Source organism: Suricata suricatta, chromosome 6 (genome assembly GCF_006229205.1).
Source record: "Suricata suricatta isolate VVHF042 chromosome 6, meerkat_22Aug2017_6uvM2_HiC, whole genome shotgun sequence".
Classification (NCBI taxonomy): domain Eukaryota; kingdom Metazoa; phylum Chordata; class Mammalia; order Carnivora; family Herpestidae; genus Suricata; species Suricata suricatta.
The window spans coordinates 91,766,746-91,788,460 of NC_043705.1; the positions used below are offsets into that span (position 1 = coordinate 91,766,746).

Genomic DNA, 21,715 nt, shown 5'->3' on the forward strand with positions numbered 1-21,715 from the left:
TGTCACCCTTTGGATAGGGCAGCAAGCTTACATACAACAGGAAAGGAAGAAAATAGCCTGAAACGGGGTACAGGATTTCTGTGCTGACAGCACAGAGCCTGCCTGGGATTCCCTGTCTCCCTCTCTGCTCCTTCCGTCACCCTCTCAAAAATAAACAAACATTTAAAAAGGTATATATGGGAGAGAAAAGAAACACTGAAAGAGCCCCTGGTGGACAGGACATGGTGTGTCCACGTGCCACTATATATCCAAGGTCAGGTAGGTTGTGACAAACACCCACTGAATAAACGCAGAACCCAGAAACTTGTTAGTCAGTAATTTACTGCTGTGTTGTGGGAGATGATGGGGATGAGGCTAGAGGTAAATATGATGCACAAGAGACGAAGTACTGTCAACTAAGGATTCAGTAAGCATCACTTATATTGGCTGTGTGGGTCTGACAACTTATTGGACTTCTCTGAACCTCAGTATTTGTATCTGAAAAGTGTGGACAATAACAAAAACTGTCCAGGTTGTTGGTTAGGTTAAATAATGTCATGTTTTAAGAGCATTTAGCACAGATCTTGGTGTGAATAAGTGCTCAGAAAACATTAGTTATTGTTATCTCCACTTCCCAGAAGAAGAAACTGAGGCTAAGAAAGACCTAGTGACATTCTCCAAGTCAATGACAAAACTGGGATTTCAAGCAAGGAAACGTGTCTCCAGAGCTCCTGCTGTGAGCTAAAGGTTCTTTTGAAAGTTGACATCTTCAGTGCATCTCCTGAGCCCCATGGAAAAGTCACAAGCCATTGTCTCAGAGTCAAAGCAGGAAAACATGGAGAAGACGCAGAGGTGACAGGGACTTTCCTCACTGAAGACTGCTCTTCATTCAGGTACACCTGTGCCAGTCTGGAGAAAGGTCCTGCAAAGTTGTCTTCAGTCCACGCCACTGTCACCACCACCACATGCCCTGCCCGGACTTCAGAAACAAAAGGCCAAATCCCACAGGACCTCCCCCTCCTCAAACCTCACCAAGTGGGTCTCCCTTACAGAGAATGAGGAGCAGTGAACTCCAAGAGCCAAATCTCATCCAACCACATTTTATGCAGCAAATCTTTGAAAGAGCCTCTGAAGAAAAAGTTTACACACAGGCATACCCCTCCATGGACAGTTACTCTCTTACCGAGGACAGAAAAATCAGTGAGGGACCAGGAATGCTGGAGTCAGACCTCTTTTTCTGACTCATTCCTCTCTCTGCTCTCTGCCCTGAAAGCTTCGCCGGCTAGCCTGGTGGCAGAGATATGAATCTTGTTATATAGATATATACCTTTCACAACCCAGAACACCAAGGAGATATGCCCTTCTGACAGAGTCCCTGGATCATCACCTTTCAAATTTTTCCCTGGGGATTAATGAAATGGTTTCATCAATGGCGCATTGGAGCAACAGATTCCTGGGTCCCCCACAAGCGGTGCTTGATAAATATTTGTAGAATGGGTGACTGCAATAATGAATATTGGAATGAAAAATAATGATGTATTGTTCTACATTTCGCTAATATGGAAGGATGCTCTCAATATATTAAGAGAACAACAACATTGGTGAGAGAAAAAATCTACATGATTCTGCTATCGTACATTTTGCCTGAAAATGTGTGTGCAAGTGTGCATGCATGTGTGCATGCGTGTGTAGAAGAGAAACTGGGTGCTCACTTTGGCAGCACATATGGAAGAAAAACTAGAAAGATGCACATTAAAATGTTATATCAGTGCACAGATTTTAATGTGATATTTTTTTACTAATTTCTCTGTTATGTTCATATATTAGTGCAATTAAAATATTTAATAATGGCTAAATCTAAGCCTAGAAAGCAAGTTATATATGTCATGTTCTCTCTCCAGGTTGTAGACACTATTACTCTATTTTGCAAATGAGAAAGCATGCTCAATATCACACAGTTAGTAAACCACAAAGGTATAACCTGAAACCCCACTACCTGATTCCCAAATCTGAGCTTTGCTAATAAAAATTAACAAGACCAAGTGGGTTTCAGAACAAACTGGAACACAAAGTAGGCTGTGCCAGAGATACAGAGGACAACTCTGGATTGTCAGGGATAAGTCTGAAGTAGGCAAAAGGCACAGAAGCTTTGGCATATTTGCACCTTCAGACCTTCAGTCCCCTGTGCCTTGGTACAAAGATGTTCAACCCACTGGATAATCCACAGCTGCTTAATGAAAAGACAATCAAATATTTCAAAGTCATTCAAGTCATCAATACCGGTGATTCACTGAACTCTCTGTGAAGGTGAAGACTGGAGATGAGGCAGGTCTGAAACACCAAAAGGCCTCACTTTTCTAGAAAACCATGGATTCTTCCAGCCTTAGACACTGAGAAGTCAGAACAGAGATGAGAAGCAATTGCAAGCATCAATAATGTGACTTTCATGGGGTATCCTACAGGAGGGCTGAGAAGTGGACTTCCACTTGCCGCGAATACAGAAATTGTGCCCATCAGGGATAAAGAAGAGTGAGTCAAGACAGAAGGAGAGGGCATGTGGAGAAAGGCAGGCTCTGGTTTGATATTCAGGGTTCCCCCTCAATGTAATCTTGGGGGGAAAGCCAGAGGGCTGATATCCTGGCTCCCAGAGCTTTTCCATGGGAAAGAGAAAAGCTTCTATTGGGAGACTATGCAACTTGCAAGAAATCTGGACAGCAAGATTCTCTCTGGAACAAATGCCAAGAAGGAGATGAATTATTCAGTGTGCAGCAATGTGTCATTCAGAGAATCGGGATGAAGAGAAGTGTTTTTAGATGCACAAAGATTTAAACACACACACACACACACACACACGTATATGCACGTGCACACATTCACTCTTCCTGCCAGAGAGAAGCACGGTCTGTTTAAACCAGTTCCCCCTGGGAAACTGTGGGTGCTTCTCTGGCCTGCAATGTTTCCCCTTGGGCAAGTGCCAAGAATGTGAGCTGGGAAGAGATGTCCGCTTTCAGATGTGGCCCAGACTTGGGGGCTTGCCTGGAACTCCCAGCCCCCACCCTCCGATGAAGCGATTCACCCCATTTCAGCGTCAGGGCAGTCTCTAACTTCCATGTCCTGGGCTACTGAAAACGCCAATCATGAAATCGAAATGCCCCAGATGCTGAAGGGGTGAGAGGGAAGAGGGCCAAGCAAAAACTAGTTCTGCCTCTTCTTAATTACAAATCTCTGAAGGAACACAAACATTCCTGAATGTTTCACAACAGGCCCTCCTGGAAAAGCGGCCCGGATGTGTCACCTTGGAGACTGGTAGGTTCTGCCAGGATCACCCTATGGGGAGCACACTACAGGGAGCGCATGGGCACACCTGTCCAGGAACACAGGCTCTTTGCCCTCCTCCCAGCTTTGTGTCACTTGCCTATGGTCTGTGGGAGAGGCTCCCAGATTGCCATGGCTGGCATTCGGTATTCAGACGATGCATCGCTTCTAAGCAGGCAGCTCAGAGAAGGAACGGAAGACCTTTTGCCAAGTCTAACACTGGGTGGTGATTCTCTGGAGACCGAAGAACGAAGAACGCGTAGCATATCTTTCATGTTCCTAATGCTTCCCCAGCAATCCAAATGCTTCCCACAGTAACCTCTTTATGGCTGTCCAGCAGGATGCTGGCCCCCGACTGGGCTCTCTCCGAGGGCCAGCTGGGCGGGAGCACTTTCTAAAGGGCCCTCCAGATTCTAAGCCAAGAACTGGCCAAACTTTCAGTGGAACCTCTCCTCCCCGCCCAGGCAGGATGAGCCGGCTGGCTCCTCCGCCCGGGGTGTTTCACACGCATAGTTCCCATAGCTCAGATTGCACAACTCCTGACTTCACAGCCTCACCTCCAGGCTGCTGCAGAGCAGAGCCTCAGTTCCAAGCTGTCCTTTCACCTTTTGCACCTTGCAGGCTGGGGTGGGTAGAAGAAAGTACAATATTTGAAGCTCTCCTTCCTTTAATTCAGTTCTGTTCAAACACCTTCATTCAGAGAATTTGTTAGACAACAAATCTGGGGATGATAAAAACGAGCGTCTCCGAGATTGTTAGGAAGGCTGTGCACACAGAACACAGCTGAACCTTCCTAAACGTCAACGTCAGAAGTGGACGAGACAGACAGGGACCTGTCCTTACATTCTAGTTGGAGACACACCCCAACCAGGAACCAAGTCACCGAAATCATGTCAGAGATTCATGCTATTCAGAAAAATACAACAAGGGGGTGGGAGGTGGAAGACAGGGAGTGTCAAGGGAAGCTTCTAGGGAAGGTGATCTTTGAGCAGAGAGACCCAACGGTGAGAAGCAACAGGAAGGGCCAATTGGGATGGGACAATGTTGATAAGTTTGAGGGGGGAAAAGGTCACATAACATATTTCTAGGTTGTAAGTGATGGGGTGGGGGCAGAGAGGTGAAGAGGATGGGCTTTTAGGGCTCTGGAGTCTCTGGTAAGTACCATCCCTGTGCCAAGCTGCAGAAGGTGACGTAGAGAAGCTCCCTGCCTCACTTTCTGCTTTTCTTCTCTCTCCCTCCTGTCCATCAGTCCTTCAAGCAACTTACATTTACTGCACGGACACAGCAGCCTAGTCCCACACCAGACACCATGAGAGCTCCAACACTTGCATAAGCCTCATTTCTGACTTTAGGAGAAGTGGGTCTGGCCAGGGAGCCGAGGCTTACCTTAAAACAGGCAGTGACCCATCCCCATGGCATTTGGTGATTGCATACAAAGTGGCTATGCTATCCGGGGCTGTGAACCACAGGCAATTAGAGGATGTAGGGATGGTTAATAAGCTGCTTGGTCAGCTGTTCAGATGCAAAAGGCCAAGGGGTTGGGAGACTGGAGAGACTAAGGTAACACGGTGTCATCAGCAAAGGCTAGAAGAGGCAGGAAAGAAGAAGGTGGTTGGCTTCAAGGTTACTGGGGAGACAGGTCAGCAGCTACCCACAAAGGCTTAGAAACCCATGCTGGTCTGAAACTTTTGTTCTATCTCTTCCACAACCATGCACATGCTATGTAACCTCTTTAAGAGGAGTTTCCTTCTCTGTGAAACTCAGAGTCCCAATTTCATAAGGGTGTGGTGGGGATCAAATAAGATAACCCACCTAGAGTGCTTTGCACAGGGCCTGGCATGCAATAAGCTCTCAGTTGCTGTGGGTTGTTAACGGGATCTGTTGTGAGGCTTTCTGCTCTGTGCATGAGAATCATGTCACCTTTCCTCTTAGGTGGTCAGATGTGTTAGTGATCCTCACCATCATTCTTCATTCCAAGAGATACCCAGGCTGAACTCCCAGGCTCTACAGTCAGCCACCTGTGTCTCCAAGCAGACACTGTCACTTACGTTTTGTCATTGGTCATGAACCCTAGCCTGCCTGAATTTGCTTCTTTGTCATACATGGGGATGTGCAGAGTGATGACCTAGTTAAGATAAGCTGGGCTGAGCCCATGGCATACAGGGCTTAAACCAACATTAGCTGGTATTATGAGTTAGGTTTTCTATCCCTAGTTCCATGATGGGGAAACTGAGGCAAAATAATCATTCAGGTTAATAGTCAATACACTCTGCACTTTACAGCCTCCTTTCCAGGAGGGGCTGGGACTATGAAGACTCTCCCTTTATGGAAATTAAACAAGAGCTAGGAGATGGCATCTGGAGTGGGTTTGTCTCTCACAATCTGCTCTGTGGAGGAGGTGATTACACCAGGAACTCCCCAGCTCTCCTTCTCTTAAACAATTCCCTCTCTTCCTCCCTCTACTCTCAAAACACCTGTCTCAATATATTTTGGTGTTTTTACCCCCGGACCTCTTTGCTTCCCTACTTTGGTTGGGCTGATTTATCAGAAGCTTTCTTGTTATAGTCACTCCCATTCCTGGAACTCTTTTATGGGGAAAAGACGAGGAAGGAGCAAAGCAGGAGGGAAGGTTTCAGACTGCTCTCCATGCTTTCCTCTCCTCTTTAGGTTGCCCCCTTCCCATACACACCAGTAGCTCACCTCCCTGCTAAATACTGTCTTTAATCTTCCCCCACTGAGTTCTTGGGGCCAGTCCCCTTTCTCTACCTCCATCCCAGGTCTCTAGGTCTAACCATTCCCCAATTCCCTCCAGCTTGCTGACACAGTAATAAATCCATGCTGCTACCCCTCTGTGTACTACTTGCTAAGATTTAAGATTATGGCCCTGAGAACCAGATGGTGCATTAGAGTAGGCATGGCCAACTGACTACTGGAAGGCCAAACTCAGCCTGGAGCCTGTAGTAGCTTGTTTTAGTAGTAGCCTGTAGCATTTTGTTTTAAAAATGGAATTGGCAATGACTTTTGGGGGCAGCACCCTTATTGAACACAGTACCTTGCTCTATAACATGTCATTTCAACTTTTGTCTTACCAAAAGGCAGCATAGAGTAATAGTTGAGAGCACAGGGCTCTGGAGCTAGACTCCTGAGTTTGAATCCAGGCGCTGCAATTTTCAAGCTGTATGACCCTGTGCAAGATACTTAAACTCTCTGTAGTTCAGCTTTCAAATTTGAAAAACAGGAAAAATAATAATGCATTTATTGAACACTATGTGCCAGGAACTTTTCTATGCACTTTACATATATTAACTTACTTGGTCCTTGTAACTACCCTTTTAGATAGGTACCTTTCAGACCTACTTCACAGTGTTGAGAATTAAATGAGATAACACATTAAACAGATTTTTGGAATACAGTGAATAAATGTGAGCGATTCATTATCTTCACTGCTGTCCAAATGAGGCCTCTAATGCAGAGGTATTAATTAATGAATGATAAAACTGAACAGGACATCTGGAATCTGACAAACCAGCCCTCTTGTTCTTGTTCTACTGATGAGGCACAGAGAAAAAAAGACTTACCCAGAGCCCCCCAAGAACCTAGCAGCAGGGCTGAGACTAAAACCGGAAAACAACCTCAGGCCTGCATCATACTCATGACACCAAGGGATCAAGCCAACCTGGTGCTGAGTTTGGCTCCATATGAAATGCAGTGAATGTCTGAATATCCTGCAAGATATAATTAGTGATAGTATTTTCTGGGCTAACTAACCCTATAAAACTAAAAGGAGAATTACCACTGGGCAAAAACCCATATGAAACTATGAAGCTCCCACTCATGGAAAGACAAAGCTGGAAGATGGGCCCTTCATTTTGCCCATTTTCTCATTAGAGGGAAATTTCCTGAAAGCTCAATGCCACAACAGAACAGGGCACATGTTTTATGTGTTTGTCCCTCACCCAGCTCCACCCTGCTTCATCCTCATTCCTGAATTGGAGCTAGGCTAAGGCAGTTCTGTGCCCTATAGAAAGGGCCAGTTCTATCCTTCTTAGCTGTGTAAATGTAGCCTATTCCTTTTCTAGCTCTGAGCCTCAGTTTCCCTTAAGGATGAAACAGTTAAGACAGTCTGCCTTGCAGGGTTCTTGCAGATGCTAAATTAATTAGCACACAAAGATGACTCAACACAGCACTTGGCATGTAATGCTGGGTAGGTATGCAGAGCTCCTCCTTTCTGTAGTCAGGACCTTGATGGCACTCACCCCCCAGGCTTTACTCCTTCTGGTCCCATGAGCTAGGGGTCTCCCCAGGTGCTCCAGCTCTAAGAGCAGAGGCCACAGCCCACCCTTTCCTGGAATGTGACCATTCCTCTGTTCCATGAGCTCTGACCCTCACCCCACCCATGCAGGCCTGAGGAGCTGGTCCTTCTAGAAGCAATTAGTTATGAAGGCTTCTCTGGGATCCTGCCTTGACCTGTGGCCCCTTCCATGACAGCACAGCTTAGAGCACTGGAAGGAGAGTGACGAGATCTGGGTTTGAATCTTGATGCTGCCATCAGATTAGCCTTGGAGGAAGAAGCCAGGCTTCCTACTCTTTCTGGGATTCCCATCTGCAAAACAAGGGAGTTGGAATATGGTATCTCTAAGGCCCCTTTTGCAGTTTTAGCCTTCATAAATCTAATATTTGGCTGCCTGTCCCAAAGATCAAGAGCATTGTGTGGTTAAAATGAAACAAGAATGAAAACATCTTTTGCTGAAGGCCTCTTAAGTATGAGGCACTGGACCATATGCTCTATATATAGTAAATAATTTCCTTTATCTTCACAACATTTCTGTGAGGCAGGTATTGCCACCTTTATTTAATCAACAAGAAAAACCAATGCTGAATCATCACCATCACCACCACTACTATCATCACCACCAGCACCATCAATGCTAAACTTTTTTGAGGGTACCAGGCACTATTCAGGCTCCTGCATGTAGACTATATATCAATGATTCTATGCTGCACATTTAAAAATACATTTTAAGATATGTGAAATCAGGATATGTGTTGCCACTGCTTACTGACATCTTCCACTCTCAGCCAGGCTGCAGTCCTGATGGAGATGTTCCTGCCTGTGTACAGACATCAAAGATGCCATGGGCTTGGGATAAGATCCCAGAGACAACAGTGGAGCACTTCTATCCCTAGGAACCAAATGGTTGTGGGGCAGGGTTGAGGAGGCAGTGACCAGACATGTTTAGCAACATTCCCCAAGCAGGAGTGCAAAGTAGGCTAATTCTACATGACTGCCTAGCTGGCTTCAGAACTCAGCACCAAAGCCTTTGGCTTCCTCTGTAGGTCGTTTTACCAACACTTTGAGGTAACAAGGATGCCATTCAAAGCACAGACACCAATAATCCTGAGTTAAAAAGTGACTCCAAAGAATTGGATATAGGAAACTAATACAACACTGTATGCTAAACATACTGGGAAAAAAAAAAAAGAATTGGATTTGGAATAGGAAGCTGTTTTAGGAACCCTGGAGCTTTACTTTGTTTATCTAGTGTGGTTTTGGTTTTTTGTATGTATAAAAGTGACATGTGAGTTTAAAAAAATCTAAGTTTGAAAGATTTATTTCAATAAGCATGAGATAAGTGTTTTATTTAATTTCAAAACAGTGGATTATAATTTAATTGGTAGCATTTTTCTTTTCTTAGTGGCACATAAAATAATGGTACTTCTTAAAAAAATCAATGTGTTGATTTGTAAAAACCCCAAGCTGGGAACAACCCAAATGTCCATTAAGTTGAATGGATAGACAAATGTAGTGTTTCATATAATGGAATACTACTCAGTAATACAAAGGAACAAACCGTTAATTCATACAACAACATACATGAATCTCAGAAACATTATGCTGGATATAAGTCAGGGAGACAGAGATTATACTATATGATTCCATTTATATAAAATTCTGAAAAATAAAAAATAACTTATAGGGACAGCAAGCACATCCATGGTTGCCTGGGGATCTGAGGGAAGAGAGAGAGGATTACAAAGGGGCACAAAGATGGAAATGTTTGTTATACTGATTATGAAGATGGGTTCATAGATATACATATATATGTCACAACTCATCAAATTGCCCTCTGTAAATACATACCGTCTAGTGTGTTTCAAAAATTAATTTCACAATAAAGTTGTAAAGAAAAAAATAAAGAAAACCCCATATTCAATGCAATAGAATCATAACTTATTTAAGGTAATCTTATAAGTACTATTATCAGCTCCATTTTACAGATGTGAAAACTGAAGCATAGAGAGGTGAGCTGATAGACCCAGGAACACTCAGCTAGTTGAGAGGTAAATCCAACTGATCTCAACTCTCAGCTCTGCCACTGAGTGACTGCCATGTCCCTTTCCCATTCTGGGCCATTATTTCCCCATCCCTACCATGAAAAGATGACACAGTAATTGCTAAGGGGCTTTTCGGTACTGAGTTTCCAAGACTGCCCTAAGTACTTGTTCAAGGTCACACAGCCACAAAGGAGGAGATCCTCCTGGGCACCCATGTTTCCTGACTCCTACCCCAGTTTCCAGTGTCTACATTCACTCATTCTATGAGCACCCCTCCTGACATCTCCTTATTATATACAGTAGTGGTTTTCAACCTTGAGCTGTATAAGAATCCTCTAGAGGGGTTAGTAACCCATATATTGCTGCAACCTCCTTTCACCCCCCAGTTTCTGATTCAATTGGTTTCTGATTCTGGGAAGGGCTGAGAATTTGTATTTGCAACAAGCTCCCAGGTAATGCTGATATTGCTGGTCCTGGTACCATACTTAGGACCTGCCAGTGTATAGCAGCATCCGCTACCTCAAAACTGCAGGGACTTTTTTTCTTAAGTTTATTTATTTTGAGAGGGGTGAGGGGCAGAGTAAGAGAAAGAGAATCCCAAGCAGGCTCCACAATCAGCACAGAGCCGCACATGGAGTCCGACATGGGGCTCAAACCCACGTACCGTAAGATCATGACCTGAGCCAAAATCAAAAGTTGGAATCCTAGCTGACTAAATGACCCAGGCACCCCATAATGGCAGGGACTTTAAAGAATGGTATCCAACCTTATGTTCAAGAAATGCTTCTCCTTCTCTGTGGAAGCTTTCTGCCTCCCATCCACTCTGCAGGACCTGGTCACGGTCACCCAGCCTCTTCCAGAGCACAGTCATGTAGAAAGGCTGTACTATCCCTTTGCCAGGGTTTGCTGAGGCCCTGTCCCAAACAGTGTCTTGCCTGAGGTCCCAGAGCCAGTGAGCATAGAATTAGCATTTGGATCTGATCCAGGAACTCAGGTTCTCAACTACTGGGTTGGTCTATTTGTAGTAGGCTATCAGTGAGCATCATTTTCTTTCCTCTTTATTTCACTTTAAATGGCCTTTTTAGTTTTGCATCCCTTTGCAGATGGAAGGCCAAGTAGGGCTGAGTGCTGGGGTGGGGGCAGTTGGCAGTACCTGGCCTACCAGACCTTGGTTCTACAGGTGTAGGACTAGACCACAGAGCCCACTGGACCTCTCTATGCAACGATTAACGGTCTTCTGGGCACCCTTTGTGTCTTCAGACTGACACCTGTCATCTTGTCCTGTAGTCCACACAACTTCTATCAGCCCAGGCCCTCCAAACTCTGCATCTTGCTATCTCTTGCTGCCCCTGTATGCATATATCAGGGGATCCAAAAACCTGGCTTCCAACCACCCTCTTCTCCAAGCCTTTCCACCAGGACCACTAAAAGAAGCCTTTTCAAAGCTGATCCACGTGTTTCACACTAGAGTTGACCTCCCAAAGCCCTGGGGAGACATGACTCTTACCCCTGCACCCCCCAACACTATCCTACAAGCAGCAGGGCCAGGGCGGTTTCCTGGGTTGCCCGTCTAGGCAGGCGGACCTTCCTGATATCTCTCCTAAATACTGCAGCTAGCTGGTCTACGAAAGCATAAGTCAGCATGGGCAAGTTGTGTCTGAGAATCTGAAGAGCTGCAGACTCCCAAGTGTTTGCTGACTGCTTCACAGTGGGCAGGCTGATCTAGCCTAGACGCTCACCTTGTCTGTCCATCTAACTGCTTCTTCCTTATTTTCCACGATCACAGAGGACTACAGTAACTGACTACAAAGGAGCCCTGCACAGGAGTTAAAAAGAAAATGGTCTTCACCTCTGGGAAATAGGACTTTCTTTAAGGATTTATTTTCCTCTCATCATTTCTTTTTTAAAGAAGAAAATAAATAGAATGTTGTTCCCTGAAGAAAAGCCCTACCTGCAAGTCAACATTCAACACCAAAGTGTTCTGAGCTGAAGACAGCTGAATTAAAGTCAGCAGCGAAACAAATAAGCAATTAAAATAGCTATTTCAGGAAGCCCTGGAAAGAAGCAGATACAATATGAATTATTCATTCATACTGCCAGGATGACTTCTGGGCATTGTCTTCTGTGCTCTGTTCTCTTGCTCTTGTTCATTAAGGATTTCAAGCACAGAGAGGGGACACAATACCCCGGCCCTGGGACACGGGTGCCCGAGCGCGCGCACATGCACACATACACCCCACAAGGAGGCCAGGTGGCCACTCCAGATGGTGAGCCACACTGAAAAGAAACCCACAGGTTGGCAGCCGCCTTCAGCTCCTGTGCCAGGGGAAAATGTATGAATATCCAACTGGCCCAAGAGGATTGTGGGGAGAGGAAAGGAGAGAGGTGTCACAAAAGATCACCTGCACAGTGCAAGAGAGACTATATACAGTGTTTCCAATATTCTACAAACTTCCTAACTGCTCTCGGAGTGACCTGGGGGTTTTAAAGGCAATGGGTGGGGTCTGGGACATCAGCTTATCCCCACCCTGTGCTCACCTAAGGTCTGGACATCAAAGGGTTCACCCAGCTGGCTTGGTGGAAGGAGTCCATCTGGACTCTGAAGTCATCAGTCCTCACTGCCTGACTACAGGAGAAGCTCTGCTATGTATCTTTTATCCATCTAGGTGGCCTTGATCAAGTCCTTTCCTTGGGCCTCTGTTTCCCCATCAATGAAACAAGGGGGACAGCCTCCATGTCAACCAAACCCTTCTAGGTCTGGCATTTCATGGTGCCATTTTGTCATGAAAATCTAATATCTGAAGGTGAATGCTCCTCTATAAGGGCCCAGTGACAAAACCTTCAGAGAATAATACTACTAGCACATGCTCAGTCCCTTACATGTATGACATGGCATTAAACTCACAACAAGCCATTTAAGTGGCTCCTATGATAATCCCCTGGCATAAATGAGACGACCCTTAGAGAATGACATTAAGTTGCCCAAAGCTGCTCAGCTATTAAGAGGAAGATTGAGGATTTGAATTTAGATTTTAATTTAAAAAATGAGTGGAGATGGCTGACTACACCATTGAGTGGCTAGAAGAGGGAATTTTTAAAACACCGTGGAATTTAAAACTATCCCCTACAGGTTTAAACAATAAAGTCTGGTAAGAAAGGGGGGAAAAAAGGAAGGAAAACTGGTAAGAAGGGAAAATAAAGGCTATTTTTACCTCTAGCTACAAACTAGAAATTAGGAATTTTATTGGGAAAACCACAGTTGAGGCTGTGGAAGGCAAGGAGGAAAAGAACTGTGTATTAAGTAAACTACAAGAGACACTCATCTTGGAGCCCTGGGAGAAGTCAAGGCTGATGACTGATAAAAAGGGGGTCAGAGAAGCACCTGATTGCTCAAAGAGAAGGGGCCTCACTTGTCTCGTTGTTTTTAGCCTACTCAGGTGGAATGTTTTATATACAAAGATGTTCTATGCAGCATTATTTATCATACAAAAATGATGGACATAGCCTCAAAATTGATAGGGAATGAATGGTTGGTAATAATTATTTGATGCAACTGTCTGAAATGTTTTCATGAAGCATTTTGGATGATAGAGGAAAACTGCCTATATTTCAAAATTTAAGAAGAAATTAAAAAGCAAAACTGTGCAGGCAGGAGCGCCTGGGAGGCTCAGTTGGTTAAGCATCTGACTTCAGCTCAGGTCATGATCTCACCATTTGTGAGTTTGAGCCCTACATCAATCTCTGTGCTGACAGCTCAGAGCCCCAGAGCCTGCTTCAAATTCTGTCTCCTTTTCTTTCTGCTCCTCCACCTTCTCATTCTCTGTGTCTCTCTCTTAAAATTAAAACATCCAAAAAAAAAAAAAAAAAAAAGGAATTGTGTAAGCAGTATACTCTTACCCGCCTGCAAGAAAAAGGAAAAATGACTATAAGGAAAAATGACTATAAGGAAAAATGCCAAAATGTTGACCGTGTTCACCTTTCAGTGATGGTGGTAATGTTCAGAGATTATTTTTTTCCTGCTGCTTTAATAATTAGGAAAAAAAAAGAAAAAAAAACCCACTAAAAATACAAAGTACATTTTTCTACTCAACTTCAGTTCTTCTATTTAGAACCTCTTACCACCCCTTCGTAAAAAAAAGATCATTCCAAAACGTACCCTAATTTTCTTAGAGAAAAATTCAAAGTATAGGAGTGTATTAAAACATTGAAAGAAAACAAGCAGAAACACTAGTTACATGATCCTTGCTGAGGAGTGGAGCCATGAAGCACAGTGGAGGCCAGGGGAGCTTCCAGCATGGCCCTGGGCTGGCTGCCAGCAGAGGAATGCACTCAGCTCTCCTGGGTCGCCCCCCAAAGCCTGCAGACGCCCCCGAAGGGACCAGCCTGGGAGGCTGTCTAGGGGCTGGTATAAAAGGGTCTGGAGAGACTTGATAATTATTTCTAGATCCTCCCCCTAAAGGCATGCGAGTAGAAGAACATAGAAGAAAACCAAACCATTGTCAATCATCCCAAATTACAACAAGTTAGGTTTTGCTGGAGGAGTGCCAGAGGTGGGTAATAAATAGAGGGCAGCCTGGAATAGTCTGTGTCAAACTGAAAGTTGATGGAGATCAGATCATCCTGTCAGAACACAAACTGCGGTAAGACCACAGTTAGAATACTTGGCCATAGGAGCTATTAAAACAACTCTCACCTACTCCCCCAACCCCCTCTGTGTTGACAAGGTTTTGGCTCAGAAAAATGGCAGCCTCCTGCTCCTTCTGGTGAGGACGCACAGCTCCAAGACCACTCAATGCATACTCCATGCTATTTTCCAATGTTCCATGCCTTTTTCTTTTCTATTCCTTCTGCCCAGAACATCTTTTCCTGAGCATATTTATCTAAAGCCGGGGTTGAAAAGTTGTTTATTTACTTATTTACTTACTTATTACCATATATGTCCTTTCATTGTTTATGTGTCTGCCACCTCCATGAGTTTTAAGAGGGCCTGAGCTGTCTTATCAATCATTGTAACCTCAGCATCTTACATGAGTGGGCACTGAGCAAATGTTCACTGAATGAGTAAATGAACTCATAAAAGAACAAATGAAGAAGGAACCCAGCCGGGTTCACAGAGAGGCCTTCTACCTCCCAAGTTCTGCTTGTCTTAACAAAGGTAAATTTGCGAATGAAGAAATACTTCAGGGTCTTCAAAGTTCTTCTGCAGGCTTGACCTTATTCGAGTCTCAAAAAACCATCAGGACAACAACATTTTTACCATCATCGTCACTCCCCCATTTTACAGATGAGCAAACTGGACATTCTGAGACTTTCCTACACTGACAGGGCTCCTGGGTCCCTGGTTTGTACCAAGACTGGACACAGGCCACCTGAGCCTTGGCCCACTACTTGTTCCCCCCCACCACAAACTCTCTCTCGGGTCTCCTTCCTCATTCCCAGCTTGTAACTGGAGAACTGTGGCAACAGCCAATTCTCCTTCCCCAGGGAGCACACATCCCTGTGGGTAGTGACAGAGGCCTTGCTTGGGCCCCTACTCCCATTTCATTCTCATTAGTATAATCATCAGTGTGCAGAAGTGAATCTCTCTCTCTCTCTGGCACAGGCATTCTGCAGCCCTTGGATAGTCTGTTCATAAGGCCCAGGGGAAGGAGCTGACACCGGAGGGTGGGAAGGAAGGATCCTTGTGAATTGTTTATGGGTTTCAGTTATTGGTGAGCCACCGCTCTGCTACCACAGAAGATCCCCAGACCACACCAGAGCAAGGCATGGGCGGGGGCGTCTCCCAGCCCAGCTGACATGGAGCACCCTTGCCTGACATTGAGGTACTACTGCTTCCTTTCCACGGACACCAACACAGAGGACCCTGGAGCCCACTGTAGGTCAGGGGAGCAGGCAAGGCCTTTGGGACGATGGGGAGCTGGCATCCCAGCTATGAGAGCGTGTGCCACACACTTCCCCTCCATGGCCTTATGCAACATGGCCCCCAGCACGGAACAGGGCTCAATAAGTATGAGTTCCTTTGCTTCCTTCTTGTTGACATGTGGACTGTCTGTCTTCGCCACAGAAACAGAGCCAACAGGTCTAACTTGCTACGGTCTTACTATAATAGAGCATAGAGTTAGTTGATGTTCTCTACAATCTGCTGAATGAATGAAACACAGACCTTGTGAGCACTCCTTCCTTTTCAACAGGAAAGGTTTTGAGTTTATGGGGGCTTTTCTGAGGGGTCTTTCCCCTCCTTCCCTCTCTCCCAAGGTAAAGTCACTGAGCCCAACACTTACAAAGCCAGCTCCAGACTCCTGCAAAGAGTCCCAGGGCAGAAAGCACACAGCCCACTCCAGGGCTGGTAACAAGTTCATCTTGAGCTCAATGCCCTCTACAAAATCCAAGGCAAACTGAAAACTCGCCCAAAGAACAGGCCCTGAGAACCGTCCTTGCAAAGACTTTGACCTGACAGACCCAAAACAGGTCCACGAAGGAGAAATTTGCCAACTGAGCAACTCTGTTGCATTCAGTAACCTTTATCCTCAGGCTGGCAAAGTCAGACCCTAGAACTGGGCCCATCACAAACACCCAAGTGTCCTGTGAACTTCAGGAATAATTATTTATTCTTATACACTGTGCACTGCTAGTGCCAGGTGCACCCTAGGCTCCCCAAAATGAATGTGGGAAAGAAAGGATGATTTTATGAAGCTAAAATATATGTCAGAAATTTATCCAAATACTTGAAATTTTGCTTTTCCCTAAAGAACATGCAGGCCAATGAGAAAGGATTCAATAATGAACCCCTATCTGCTCAAGTGCATCAATATTGAAAAACAAAAGATGAGAACACATTCATTTTTTGAAAGAATGTGTTCTCATCTTAGCACCAAATACTATACATGAGCTTAAAATAAGCTAGAAATAAACACATAAACATACTCATCTGCACATGATAATATATATGGAAGAATGAAAACAATGAAGTCATTGTTCAAAACGAAACTTTCGTGAAATGTGCCACGGGATTCACAAAAAGGAGAGATCATGTATGCTGGAATGTTCCCAGGAGGCTCCCGAAAGGAAGCAGGAAACCTAAGGGCAGTGATTGTTCAACCAAATGAATAACATTATATGTCTCCAACCTTCACAACCATGCCCCGTGCAGCAGAGGAAACAGACCTTCAGAGGGGCTGTCACTGGCCAAATGGCACACAGCTACACAGTGATAGCTGGCAAGACTTGGGTTCAGAGGCAAAGGCAGTCCAGCCCCCTTGGGGGCTTAGGGAGTGGGACGGCACCAATCCTCACTCTTTGGGGTGGGAGACGAGAAGGCACAGCAAGGTCAAAGCGGGTGGATGCTAGGAGCAGGGCTGTCATTATGTTTGCACATTAGTAGCTTCTTGTGTCTTTACTTAAGAACTTTACATGCAAAGGGCAAGAACTGCCTCGGGGTCTGGAAGAACAGCGTGGCACTGGAAGAAAATTCTGGAAGGGGAGCCAGGCTGGTCACGGTGGTTGTAGCTCCAGGGAAGCTGAGGGGTGGAGATAAGGGAGGAGGTCAGCATGGCCTCTTCTTAGGGAAGGCAGGAGAAGGAGGTGAGCAGACCTGCCAACATGAGAGACCCAGGGAAGTTCTCCCAAGTGGAGGAGAAGGTTGCTAGGGAGGTAGAAGGAACAAGTGGGCTTTGGAGCACACAAGTCTGGGTTCAAATTGGAGTTCAGCCACGTACCAGCCGAGCAACTTCAATTCATTAGTAATCATAACCACGATAGTTCTCACAGAGCATTACTATGTGGTAAGCACTGACATGAGAGTTGCACATACAAACTCAATTTAATCCTCACAGCAATTCCGTGAGAAGATTCTACTTTGTCTAATTAAGGATTATCATCTGCATCTTCGATGGAAACTGAGGCCTGGAGAGAGTAAGCCAGTTGCTCGAGATCCTACAACTGGAAAGTGGCAGAGCTGGGATCTGACCCCCAGCAAGCAGTTTCTGTGCTCTTAACCACCATGCACCATGCCATTAGTAAAACAGGGAAGTTTTATTTATTTGTTTTTTTTAATGGTTATTTATTTTTGAGAGAGAGAGACAGAGAGACAGAGTGTGAGAAGGAGAGGGACAGAAAGAGAGCAAGACACAGAATCCGAAGCAGGCCCCAGGCTCTGAGCTGTCAGCACAGAGCCCAATGCGGGGCTCAAACCCACCAATTGTGAGATCATGACCTGAGCCAAAGTCAGACGCTTAACCCACTGAGCCACCCAGGCGCCCCATAACAGGGAAGTTTTAAAACCAAGTTTTAAACATATCAAGCTATTTTGACAATCAGAAAAATGAAGACTGGAAGGCCCTGGCACCAAGCTGGAATTCAGGGAATGGCAACAGAACAATCAAGGGACAAACTCGAAGCACAGCGCAGGCCACTCAGGTATAGGAAGTAGCTGTCAAGGGGATGCTGCAGGGTTCTTGCTTTGTCAATGTTATCTGATCACCTGGCATGGAGATCCCATTCTTCAGATGACAAAACTAAGGCTCAGGGAGGTTAACTTGCTTAAAGTCAGAGTTGGGAAGCAGTGGCTAGGAACCCAAGAATGTCCCAATTACTGGGTATACTCAGTACGTGTGTAAGGAACATATTTTCAAAATGTATTCATTAATCTTTATCTAGCTCTTGCCCCATGCCTGGTTTTGTGCTCAGCACTCTATGTGCCCTGCCCCATTTTACACACCCAACCATCCTCAGATTAGTGCCAGTTAACTAGACAGAAGGTCCTACAGCTGGGAAGGGGGCAGCTCTGCAGTCTGAATACACATCAGCTTTTTTCCCTGCACCAGGTGCCTCACTACATCGCTCCAGGATCACTGGGCAGAGAATGTGGAGCAAACCAGGATATCCTGGATGGAGAGAATACAGGGAATGAGGAGGTCTTAGGGTTGAGTGGAGAGTCTACTAACCACCACCATGAGGATCTGAGTATATACAGGACACCTTAGTAGGCAGGTGGTACTTGGCAGAGACCGCATATTTGTGTGTGCTGCCTTGCTGCCTGCCAGCCTTTCTCACGCTCCTCCTCTGCCTCAGATGCCTGACTTCCTTCTCTGGGGAAACTCGTCCTCAGGCATCGAGGCCCCGGCTACCTTCACCAGGTGCCCCAGGGAGCACCCTCTTCTGGTCTTCCAGCACTTCGCCTGGACCCTCCTTCCTGTTGTGTCCTGCTCTTCTCTCTCCTACTAGAATGGAAGTTGCTTTGAGGCCAGGTGTATGTTGGATTCACTTCTGAATGCCATCAGTATTTTACATATCCCATGTGGATACCATGTTTTTCAATGGCACACAGGACATTCCACGTGGCATATATACAAGGCAGGAGTAAGCACTGGGTCTCTCAATAAGAAAAGGATACCCTTTTCATTTGCTCTTTAGCTTTTCAGATTCCATTGAGAACAGTCTCGGTCTGGTGATGCTGTCTTTAGCCTACAACATTTGCCAGGCTCCTTTTTCATAAAGTTAGATCAGACTCCAGGCTCACAGCCTCCCCATGAACTATCAGCTAGGGATTGAGAACATCATTTCGCTTCGTGGCTTTTGTCAACAATTGGGAAGAGGGTGCACCAATGACTGAGGTTTGGAAAACCTTACTTAACCCATTGTCTACAAGGTCTTAGGCATTAGTGAGCATTTGTTGAACAAATACCTGAGTAATCCAATGAGGAGATGAATGAGTGAATGAATAAATGATCATGATAATGACAGGCTGTCCTCCATTTTCTCCCCCCTTCCTGCCTCATCCTGCCCATGGACAGATACCATTAATCTCTGAGTGGAGAAAAAGAGAACACTGCTTAAAAGTAGAGGGCCCAGGGGAAAATTAATATACAAGGGGAACTCTCAACTCCTGTCCAGCTGCCCACCTGGTCCATGTGGGCAGCCTCTTGGACTGGCTCTGGTGACCAGCAAGGGAAAGTATGAAGTACAATTGTTGGGATTTTGCTGCTAAACACCCATTTCTACCTTTCTGTGTGGGCACACTGCCAATTTTCTGGGGGGCATCACCTCTCTAGGATTCTCAGCCCATGTGCTTCGGTAAAGAGGTGATTTCACCCCAGCTCTGGAGATATGGGCCTGACCAACCCCCACTCTGTGCCTCCAAACCATGGCTCCTGGCAAGCGACCCAGTGAGAGCAGACCCCAGGACTCCTGCCTGTGCCCTGTGCCCTGAAGGAGACAGACCTCTTTCTATGCTTGTCCTGAATCCTAAAAGCCCATCATATCAAAACAGAATGAAACCCACAAAGCAGCAGGTGGAGTCAAGAGATGAGAGAACTATGGACTGATGCTATCACTAGGGTTACAGCAAGTTTTCCTGGATTTTTCTGGTATGTGGCCTATAGTATTTAAATGTTTCATTTTTTAAATTCATTTCGAGAGAGAGAGAACATGTGCACAAGTGAGGGAGGAGCAAAGAGAAAGAGAGAGAATCCCAAGCAGGCTCCGTGTTGTCAGCACAGAGCCCCACTAACAAGTGAGATCATGTCTTGAGCCAAAATCAAGAGTCGGATGCTTAACCAACTAAGCCACCCAGGCACCCCTGTGGCCTATAGTATTTAATGTCCAATGTGCCTGAGGGCTTTTCCATGGGACCCTGTAGGAATAACCTGGAGACACAAGGTGAAACAGGTGTTTTACGCAGCAGAGGTGGAGAGAGCTCCCATCTGGAGGGCCCAAGTGGACCCACCCTTTCTGCTGGGTGAAATGTTGAGTACTGCTCTGAGGAAACCAAAGTCACTGAGAAACCTCGTACCTGTGCCTTCCTCAACCTGTTGGTTACAAGACTGGGGCTGGTGGAGATGCTGGTCCAGACCACCTCTTCTCAAACCAGTAGGGTTTGGAAGACTCTGGCCCAATGGGCCAGAAGCAATCAAGCCCACTCCCAGCCCTGTGCTGCTGTTTGCCAGTGGAAGCAGAGTGAAGAGCCAGTTAAATGAGGGAGAAGGAAAACAGAATTTCTTGAGGATCCCATGTGCCTTATAAGAGACCAGGAGGTCACTCCCAGCTTGGAGTAGCCACTCACTGACTGTGTGACCCTGGGCAAGTTCTGTGACCGGTGCACAGTGAATATTAGAGGGCTGATAATATCTGCCTGCAGGGATACACTGAAGGCGAGGCTGCTTGGCCAATGGAGGCCCCACAGAGAGGGACAGGAGGCAGAAAGCTTTGATAGGGAGCCTAGAGGTGGAAAACATTTAATACAAAACAAAACCAAAAACCTCCCTACAGTCGTAAGGTGGAGAAGGCTATATATGAAAGGAGATTTCAGGAGACTTACTAAGAAATAGTATGTACGGGAAGAACTGGATAGGGCTGTTAACAACCTAGATGCCCAATAGGTCTTGCCCTTCTGTGGCTGAGGGATCCTGCAGGCCCCTGAGACACAATAATGGCACCTTTGTACTGAGGGCTTTGAAATCATTATGTCTACCCATCTCATTGTGGAGATGAGGAATCCGAGGCCCAGGGAGGGGAAGTGGCAGAGCTGGAAGTAGAACCCAGCTTGCTCTGGAACCCTGAGCATGTCAGGCATTCACAACTTTGCTGTGCCTCAGTTTTCTCCTTTGTAAAATGGGGTAACAGTAGTTCCCACCTCACAGGTCTATGGGTGGTTTACAGGACAATGTGTGTACTCTACCAGGCATCACATCTGGCATATGAAAAAGCAGTCAAGGCATGTTAGCTATTATAATTTCCAGACTACTCAGAAACTTTTCCACCAGGAGAGAAACCCCTTTCTTCCCACATTGTCAAGAACCCAGACTACAGTCTGGGGACTGGGCACCCCACTCCAACCAAATTCCTCTTAGGCCACATTCGGAAAAGGCTTTCATAAGGCTCTTTCCTGGGTTGATCATTTCTATCTTCTTTGTGTTTCTTAAGTGGACCCTAACCAGCCTTCTCCTCAATCCTCCATGTCCCCAGCTTTCCGGAGGGAGCCTTTGTGTTTCCTCCTTGGAGAAGCCCTTGTTTGTGATGGCCATCACTCCCAGCTGGCAAGTCGGAGAAGCTATCCTCTGGCCCATCCAACATCGAGGTGGGATAAAGG

At 45.8% G+C, this 21,715-nt stretch overlaps 1 protein-coding gene across 2 annotated transcripts in view; it reads right to left on the bottom strand.

Annotated features, from left to right (window-relative positions):
* The window catches only part of WWC1 (WW and C2 domain containing 1), a 146,560-nt gene that overhangs the window by 79,053 nt on the left and 45,792 nt on the right, over positions 1-21,715 (bottom strand). The gene's annotated exons all lie outside the window — the stretch shown is intronic.